A 10258-nucleotide genomic window follows, 5' to 3' on the forward strand; every position below is an offset into this window, starting at 1 on the left:
GTGTGTGTGTGTGTGTGAGTGAGTGAGTGAGTGTGAGTCAGACAGAAAAATGTGTCACGTGCAAGAGAATGAGGGTGTACGTGTGAAAAGATGAGAGAATGAGTGTGAGAGAGAGAAACTGAAAGAGTAAAGTGCAAGAGTGTGCAGGTGAGATTGTGTGTGCAAAAGTGCCTGGCTGAGATTGCATGTGTGCACACAAGTGTGTAGGCAGGACTCTGTGTGTGCCTGCAAGTGTGCGCGGGTGAGATTGCGTGCACAAAAATGATTGGTTGAAGGAACAGGAGCATGCCGTAGAAGTGAGTTGTGTGTGCAGACGGGATCAGACGTGGTGTGTACAAGCTAATGTGGCCAGTGACTGATTTGGGTCATGTGGAGGGGTTGTGTAAGTGCGCGGTCCACATGCTAATAATTGACCATGAGTGCAAGAGTTCTGGCTGTGTGAATGCACAAGACTGATGAGGTTGAGAGAATAACCATGAGAATCCGCATGTGAGAGGGTTTTCAGAGCCGTGTGTGTGAACGTGGGGGCTGTGCTTTGGGTGCAAGAGATGGCATGTGCTGTGTGTTCCGTGTCCGTGAGTTTTATCTCTGAGTGAGCAAGTAGGAGGCGCACTGAGTCTGAGAGTGAAGGCAAGTGCATTGTGGGTGAGGCTGCTTAGTTGTGTGTGAGGATCTACAATATTACCAACTCCAAGCTCTCAAACAGCCATGAAATCAGCCCCTCCAAAAATCATGAGACTGGTTTAAAAATCAGGAGATTTTAGGAAATAAATTTGATTCTTTTCCCTTTGCCTTCTGGTTTTTAAGCCCGTAGGTCACACTTTCAGGCTTTTCTCCATAACCCCGAGAACTAGGAACTTCTTTTTTTTTTAAAAAGAAAGCTGAAATTTACTTCATGGGACTTCAGGTTTTAGACCATCACTTAAGACTCTTGCAATAAGACTGCAAGAACTGGCAACACTGGATTCACTTCCTGGTGTGCTGTGAGCATGCACAGAGTAAGAGGACGGGAGTGATATTAACAGATGTTAGGGAGAGGCTTAAAATAAGACAGGGTTCCCATAGATGCTTGAAAAAGTGGCTGCACTTTTAGGCACTGATCCTGCAACATCTGCTGATGTTTTGGGTCCACCCAAAAGGATCCAGTTGTGGCACCGGGGCCTTAGACATCAACCCTCCATTGAGGCATTTTCTTTCCTTCACCTTTTAAATGAATATTAACAACATAAGAGTGGCCATGCTGGGTCAGACCAATGGTCTGTCTAGCCTGGCATCCTTTCTTCTGATAGTGGCTGGTTCCAGCTGCTTCAGAGGGGACGAACAGAACAGGACAATTGCAGAGTGATCCATCCCCTGTCGTCCAGTCCCAGCTTCTGGCATACAGAAGTTGAGGGACACCCAGCGTGTGGAGTTGTGTCCCTGACTATCTTGGCTAACAGCCACTGATGGGCCTATCCTCCATGAACTCACCTAATCCTTTTTTGAATCCGGTTCTACTTTTGGCCTTCACAACATCCCCTGGCGAGGAGTTCCACAGGTTGACTGTGCGTTGTGTGAAGAAGTTCTTCCTTTTGTTTGTTTTAAAGCTGCTGCCTGTTAAAATTTCACTGGGTGAGCCCTGGTTTTTGTATGGTGTGACGGGTAAACAACACTTCCTCATTCACTTTCTCCACACCACTCGTGATTTTATAGCCCTCTATTATATCCCCCTTTAATTCTCTCTTTTCTAAACTGAACAGTTCCAATCTTTTTAATCTCCCCTCACATGGACGCTGTTGAACACCATTTTATACCCAAAAGGATACCTCAGGCAGCAGGTTCCTGTATGCTTCCAGGTGGCAACCAACCAGCCCACAGCAAGCAAAATAATGCTGGGGGAAGGGGGGGGAGATGGAGAGTGTGAAATTTTGGTCAAGGACATCAGAGTAAGCCTGGCTTCTTATGCACAGGCCTGGCAGAGCAAACAGAGTGTAAACACACATGCACACGGGAGAAACTGCATGGAATTCAATTTAACGTCCACAGAAGGTTGAATGGGGACTGCTGAGTTTTGATCCACAGACATATTTCATGCCTGAAGCTTAGGACGACTGAGCCATCCTGGCCAGTTCTCCAGAAAGGGGGATTATGTCTTGTGTTTTAATATTGATGACAATGCTTTTTTTTTTAAAGGGCCTTGGCCTTGGAGGTGCTATGTACAAGCACCGCAAGGATCTCAAAGCTCTTTGCTAACAAACTGGGTGCGACCAGGTCAGGGAATTCTTCAAGCAACATTAGCCTCATTTGACAAGCTAGAGATGCTGAGGCGAAATCATTGCCTCTCCAGGCGGGAGCAGAACCCAGTAAGCCTGAATCCAGTCCCCTGCTCTAGCCCCCCCTTCCCCCGCATCCGTGTTCCTTCCTCACGTTGTGCAGCCTCCTCCCCCTCCCCCGCATGTCTTGGCAAAGGGAAGGTCATTGTATTGCAAGAATGCAGGCAGGTGTGTTTTAAAAGCTTTTCCTATTTCAATTTAGAAAGGGGGGAGGTAGGGGGGAGGGAAGAAAGCAGAGCCTCTGAGCTGAAAATTCCTCCCCAACCCCTATGAATCTTCAGTTCCTCCTGCACACACAACACCATGCACCCGAGGGAATCACCTGAGTGATCACCAGGCCTGCATTCATAGACAGGGGAGGTGGAAGGAAAGCCTGAGTTTTCTGTGGAATTAGTGGGCCTGCTTCCGGCTAGCCCGGCCTGCCCCTGCTCCCCCAGTGCCCCCTCCCCGCCACACAGGAAAGGCCAGGCTCCCCGATTAAGATTCCACTGGGACGGGGCCAGGTCTCAGCGGCGATCAGGCCTGGAGCTAACGGAAGTGCAATCTGGTGCGACCAGCAGGGAAGGGTTTGGACCAGCGGGCAGGGACCCTCCAAGGAGCAGCCGCCAGCCCTGCATTGTAAAGAGACGAGCCTCTTCCAGCTTCCTTTCATTCGTCCTCCCTAATCCCTCCCCACTCTCCCCTTTTCCCTTGCAGACAAAAAAGGGAGGCAGGAGCGGGGAATCGGGGCAGTTCGGTGACGTACCAAGGGTCTCCGGGGCCCGAGAGCCAAGCCTACATTTGCACCTCCCCAGGCCTCCCGGACTCCCCCCACACGCAGGGCAGGAGGGGTCCCAGCGCCACCACCCAGCTGCCCCAGGGAGGGCGGGTCTGTACCTGAGAGGGGGGGGACGTGAGGCTGGGGGTCACAAATGCAGGCTTGGCCCCCTGCCCCTGCACTTACCCACCGCGCGGCGCCCCTCTCTCCCGCTGCAGCCCCGCAGTCCGGCGTCAGCTTGGATGGGGTGGCTTCACCCCCCGGCCTGTGGAAGGAGCTGGGCCAGCCTTTCATGATGCACGGGGGGGGGGAGGCACTGAGGGGTGCCCTTCAGAGCCTCCTACATCCCCCGCCTCCTGCACATCATGAAGGGCCGGCCCGGCACCCCACCCCCGCAGTCCAGCGCCTGGGAGCTTGGTCCCCCCTATTTCCTCCTCAGTACGCCACTGGGGCAGTTCCACCCTGCTGCATCTCTCTAGCCCCCTCCCCTGGGTGCACCCTTTCCTCTGCCTTGCAGGGTCCCCATTCAGTAGCTGCCTGGACTGCTGGGTTCCCCAGAGCCACCGCAGGATCCCTGTGCCCCACACCGGTTCAGAAGGAGGAACTCCCCCTGCCCATGCAAACCAGCAACATGGGCACGGCCTACGCTTTCTCCCTTCTACCACCCAAAAGTTCGCAGGAGCTGGAGCAGCTGAAGCAAAGAACTTTCTTTAAAAGGATCCTGGAGCTGTAGCAGCTTGTCTTGCTGCAGGATCTTCGGGGCACGGAAAGAGGTGATGAGATCACGGTGGCACTAGGGCGGGGATTATCAGCCTGGAAGCCCCGACCACCCCACCCTGTGGCAGTGGGAGGGTCTCACAAACTGGTTTCAGAGGGCCACGGGCACCCTTCCTTTCTTTATGGCGATACTGGAAGAGGGCCCTGAAACAGCTCCATCATAACACGGGCTCATGGTGTGGAAAAGGTCAAGAATCCCCGCAGTAGGGTCATTGCACCCTCAGCCAGGGAGGCCCGTGGAGCTCAGAATAACCAGCAAACAAGGGCCATAGCACCACTTTGCCCGACTCTAACACCTTCACTCCAAGGGCTCCCAGCACTTTGCAGACGTAACGCCTCACCCCCATTCCTGTGAGGTAGGTGCCTCTCAATAGCCCCGCTTTACAGTAGGTGAAACTGCGGCACAGGGAAGGACAGCAGGTTTTGTGGCAGAGCTGGGAATAGAACACAAGTCATCCGGCCGGTGGTCCCCTTCTCCACCCACTGTTTCTATCACTAATGCAGCAAGTGGCAGGGCCCAATCAACACTCCTGGTCGTCTTTGTATGTTTCTTCTTACTCTTCCACTCCACCCAGTTTCCTTTGACTCTTTTCCTAAACTAGGCCAAATGGTTCTTTCCCCCCTGCCATATACCCGCCCTTCCCCTCGGACTCCACCACTACCTGAATGGGATATTCACGCAGACATTTCCCAGGCTGTGATTGATAAGATCCACCGAATCTTTCTTCTTTTGTACCATTCGTTCCTTCGTTCACCATTCTACACTGGCTGCAGGTCAATCCAGGATTACAGAGCAAGGAATAAGACATTTCAACAATTGTAGCTTACGCCGGGTTGGTATCTCATGGAGCTTAACAGACCCTTAAACCATGAGCAGCCATAGCCCTGTACCATTATCACGCCAAGCGCCACAATCTAAGGAAGAGAAACACCCTCCATCCCAAGCCTCCGGTCTTAGCCCTTCCTTATAATTCTGCGCACCGTCACAGCTCTCCACGTGAAGTCCAAATTGCATTTCCAGGCAACGCAAGTCAAGGAACAATGGAACAAAACCCTCATCTATAGTAACTTGCACAGATCAAGATTTTCTAAGTTAGCTCACAAAGTTTGAATGCCTGACCTGAGATGCCCTAAAGGGACTAGACGGAAGCTCAGCATGTCCTCAACATGTTCCTTTAAGGGGTTTCAGACCAGACCACCAAAATCACTGGCCACTGTTGAAAGTCTCAGGCACAGTGTAGACAAGACCCAGGAAGGAACAGCTAGATTACACAATTAAACAGCTTTTTTAGCTACCATCTCTAAAGGAGGAAGCATAATGTGTCTGATCCATTCATGGCTGGGATGTCTACACTGCAGCCTATGTTGGCGTAACTGAATAATAGATCACCCCCCAGTGACATAAGTGACACCGGCATAAACGCTCGTATGCATAGGGCTATGTCAGTGGGAAAGCTTCTCCCGCCACCATAGCTTCTGCTGCTCATGGAGGTGGTTTTATTCTGCCAATAGGAGAGCTCTCTCCCATCAGCACAGAGCGTCTTCACCAGATGTGCTGCAGGGGCACAGCTGCGCCGCTGCAGTGCTGTACGTGTAGACATGGCCTTAGGTCTTGGGACTAAATAAGACTCCCACCCTGCAAACACGTATCCATACGCTCAGCTTTGAGTGGTTGCAAAGGCCTCTGTGGCCGACTCTCAGACTTAAACTTTAATACATGAGTCCCTTTTGTAGGTTGGGGGCCTGTCGTTTACCAGGTTGGCACAGCACTTGGCTCACGGGGATTCCAACCCAGTTGGTCGCCAGGCACTACTGCGATATAAATATTAAATCAGACTGTATGCACCCATTTGAGTAATCACCCCTGTGCCCACTGTGAGTGGCGCGGGTGTCTCTCTCTCTCTCTCTTCCCCACCGGGAGCAGCTATTTTCCTGATTTCCCCCCCCCCCAACCACAGTTACACCAGTCCCACAATAGTACTAGAAACACAGATAACCCAAGCTCAATATCTGAAAGCAGAGAGGCTGTCACAGGGATGCTGTGAGATCCAATTTGGCCCTAAATGTAAGAATGTTTCCATTTTTCTTTTTTTAACATCAACAGTGTTTGCACCCCAGAGACTGCAGCTCTGCAGGACAGCATGGTAAAGAGCAGAGCGAAACTGACTAGACACAAAGCGGAAACTGACTAATGGATTATCATGGTCCTAGCTGAATGAAATGCAAAAGGGAAACAAAAAGCAGCATTTAAAAAAAAAAAGTTGTTATTTATACTCACTCGGCAAGGCCAGTTTAAGGTGCTCGGGGTAGCTGGGACAGGCCAGGAGAGTTATTCTCAGGCCCCTGAAACTCAAAGCAATTTCCTCAGGCCCCTGAAACTCAAAGCAAACAAACGAAATCTTCCCACAGGTGGGAGAATTTCAACCAGAAGTTCAGAGAGGCTCCCCACAGCCTGGTCTCTAAACTCAGCCAGAGGAATGACGATACTGGTCAACACCACAACTAGCCCAGCTCTGTCACTTGGACAATCCATGCACCTATGGCATGCAGCTCTCCTTACTCAAGGGAAAGCTCACTCGCTCCCCATCCACCATTAGGTGTCTACACTCACTCACCACAGGAACAGAGGTAAGGAATCCCCCTTTACATATCCATCTTTTATCCTGACAGTTTCCCTTTACCTGTGACTGGTCCCTTAACCCAACAGTTGTCTATAATATCTGTTTCCAGGGCATTCAGACCTCCAGCTGCAAGTTTGCTGGTAAGTGGCATCTTTAGGGAGGAAGGCGTGGATAGCTGAGCCAGTGCCTCCCATTGTGCTAATCAGCTTCCCTTGGGGTATTTTAAAATGTCATAATGGAGCTATTTCTATTTTTTGTAGAGGGTGCTGATAATTTCTGGAGTTGGGCCATAAATCTCCTAGCACAGAGAGATGAAATTACTTGCCGAAGGTCACAGTGAATCAGTGACAGAGTGACACCCCGGTCTTTGCACTAACCACTAGGCAACAGTTTCCTCCCACAACCACGAGGAACACCCAGGAGTCCTGGCTCCCAAGCCCCTGCACTAACCACTAGACCACACTCCCTTTCTGATGCCTTTTGGTGCTTATCCTGAGAAGCAAAGAAATATTCGGTCATGGGCCAGGGAGCCTGGGTTTTGGGGTTTGGCAAAACTGTGTGAGTTACGGTACATTTTTGGGTTTACAAAACCTGGCCCAGGCAGGATGGTTTGAGGTTAGATTAAATTTTATTCACACCACCAAATTCATGCGCTGTATGTGTGTGAGTGTGTGGAAATGGAGCAGCAGAGTAAAAAAATCTAGCTCTAAATTTTGCCCCTCCCTTCCTAACTCAATTGTCCCCCCTCAAAAATTACAGTATCTGCAATAATAGCCTCAAACGCTACAATACCCTAATGGCAAACTGCAGTGTCTTGGACTGTTCCGCTATTAGCATTGAGAAGAGACAGAACTGGAGCTGTGGCTTAGAATTTATATGTGATACATTTTTATGATAGCCTCTGGAGGCCCTGACTCAGGCCCCCTAGTGCTAGGTGGCGTACACACACACTCAGCCTGCAAACAGTTTACCATCGAAATAGACAAGCGAGACAAAGGGTGGGGAGACCAAGGCATGGAGAGGTGCTGTGACTTGCCTAAGGTCATGCAGCTGATCAGTGGCAGAGCCAGGGACAGAGCCCAGGTGTCGTGATTCCCAGTCCAGGGTGCTACCTCCGGAAAGTCAGTCAGCTTGCCACACTGACAGCCATGCAATTAAAGCAACAACAAGAAGAAATGCCCATCATATGTCTGTTTAAGCCCAGCTCAACCCGCAAGCGTCCCCTCAGCGTCCTCTGCGGAAGAGCGCACAGACCTTCAGCTACCAGACAAGGCCCGGCGTTGAAACGGAGCGAGTGCTGACAGCATTATCCATCATGGCAGAACAGCTTTCCGCTTCCACCTGGCTGCCTGATGTCATCCATCCTTGCTCAAGGGAGGGGGGGGGGGTGGCCTGAAGAGACCTTATTGTTACACTGCTTGAGTGTTGACTCTTGAGTCAGTAAACCCAGCACCGGGGTGGAGGAAGCGAGTAGGGCCTGGGACTCACCGCAGTAACAAGCTGCACGTGTTATCCGGTTGAAATCCCCTGGCGGGCAGCTCGCTAGGTCCCTGGTCTTCAAAAATAAAAACATCCCAAAGCGCCGCCTGCAGTTGCTCCCTGGTTAAGCCTGGATGGGAGGCCTTAAGTTCAGGTGCAGGAGTTGGTGATGGAGAAGGCTGAGTCCCTACTGACCCTCCGGGTGGCTGTGTTACAAGAACTCAGCAGAGGGACCTGGAAGGGGCAATTTTCCCCTTTAAATCAGTACTGAGTCCAATGCGGCCCCCAAGGGAGCAGGGTGGGTATCTCAGCTGGGGGGATCTTTGCTCAGAGACAGTGCCCCAACACACAGGGCTGCTGATCCCAGACCTATCTGAGCACCTGACCCCTTGGGAGCATTAACGGCCCCGCCAGAGATGTGACTAGGGTGACCAGAGAGCAAGTGTGAAAAATCAGAACAGGGAGCGGGGGGGTAATAGACGCCTATATAAGACAAAGCCCCAAATTATCGGGCCATGCCGCTATAAAATCAGGACAGCTGATCGCCCGAGATGTGAACAGAAGTGAGGTCAATAAATCCCCACCCTGGCCCTTTCAGTCGGATGCCGTGTTTCTCCTCCCCGGCACGGGTGCGTAGGGTGGCTGGCTCTCAGCCCAGAGGCACGTGTGATGTGTGCTCAGAGCAGGTCCCTGGGTAGAGGAAGCCATTTGCAGGCCACTACAAGTTTTATTGGCCCTACCAAAACCCGTCAGGCTGCGTATTCTGGAGCGCCACCTACTGGCCCTTTCTCCACTAGCGCCCTGTTTACATCCATAGGACATGTTTCTGGCTGTAAAAGTTTGGGCTGATGACCCACCCCCCGGGTCTAATGAATGTCAGATCATTCATGAGACAAAGCTAGGCTGGGAAAATAAGTGCCAGCAGGCGAGGGTGAATCCGAGGGGAAGCTTTGCCTAACATGAAGCTTTGAAGTGGGTCATTTTTTGTTTCAGCCGCCCGCTCCCGTCCGTAATAACGCAGCCACCGCCAGACACCCGCTGATGACAGAAGCCCGAGCCCCCCACGCTTCCAGCGCCAGAGCGGGCGAAGGGGCCTGTGGCCCTTCTTATGTTGCCTGTCACATGCCATCTGTTTCCAGCAGCTTCTCTGCACAGGACCGGTCTGGTGTGAAGGTCATGACGCCTCGACAGGGCGGCGGAGGGAGATCTTGCAGTTAGAGCCCCCGACTCGGCTCAGCTTTCCCACGTGACCACGAGCAAGTCAGCAAAGGCCATGTTTTAAAAAGAGCCCTGCCCTCCATGTCAGGAGCTCTCTTTAAAATTTGGCCCTTTGTGTCTCTGCCCGTCAATGCCCCATCTGTAAAATGGGGATAATAATCCTGCCTTTCTCCCTCCCTTCTCTAGGTAGATTGGCTGCTCTTTGGGGCAGGGACTGCCTTTCACTTCATGTCCGTGCAGCACCTGGCGCAATGGGGCTGGAAACTCAGCTGGGCCTTCTTGGCTCTGCTCTAATAATAAAAACCTCTGGGGGTGGAGGTTCCCTTCTTACTTCCTACCCGCTTTTTCTCGCAAGCTTCCTTGATTTCCCGGTATTGCTGCTTGCTGCTTCCCGGCCTGAGATCAGGGAGGCCTGCGTGGCTGAGAGCGTCTTTTAGGGCATCTCGCTTTAACGGAGAGGGGGAGGAAGCATGTGCAGCTAAGAAAAGCTTCCTGTTGAGCAAGGAAGCATCTGTGTAACACTCTGTCCCCCGAGGGGAATGCAGCATGGGGCAGCACCAGGGACTATTCCAGCTGGATTCACGGGGCTAGTTATTTATTTATTTTATGCCTTATGGCAAGACAAAAAAAAAAAACCCCAAAAAAACAAGCCGACAAGAAGCGCTGAGATGCCGCAATGTCCCGAGGGGCATCCCTCGAACGCACGCACTGGCGCCTGTTCTGGAAGCCAGCCGGCGTTGCCACGGACAAGGCTTGGCTGACAGGAAGCTGCCAGCGCTGCAGGCACTGACTGGCACGGCCCAGGTGGTGACGGGAGGGAACGCCCGGCGTTTGAATTTGCTCCGGCACTGATCGGAGGAAACTGGCCTTCCTGGCAGAGCTGGAGCTGGGCAGGGCAGACGGGTCTCGGGCAGGGCACTGCCAGGAAGAAGCTCACAGCACATGGGGGTCCTACCCAGCAGGGCCCCAGGGCACCGAGTAGAACGGATTAGGTGGGCGCTGGCAAAACTCATTAGCGGGCAGCCGGCCAATCCCATTGGCCAATGACAGTTCAGAGCCCGTTGGACCCTGGCAGGCGCTTTGCTGGCCAGTGG

This window comes from Emydura macquarii, unplaced genomic scaffold (genome assembly GCF_026122565.2).
Source record: "Emydura macquarii macquarii isolate MOO-44397 ecotype Brisbane River unplaced genomic scaffold, CSIRO-AGI_Emac_v2 contig_306, whole genome shotgun sequence".
Classification (NCBI taxonomy): Eukaryota; Metazoa; Chordata; order Testudines; family Chelidae; genus Emydura; species Emydura macquarii.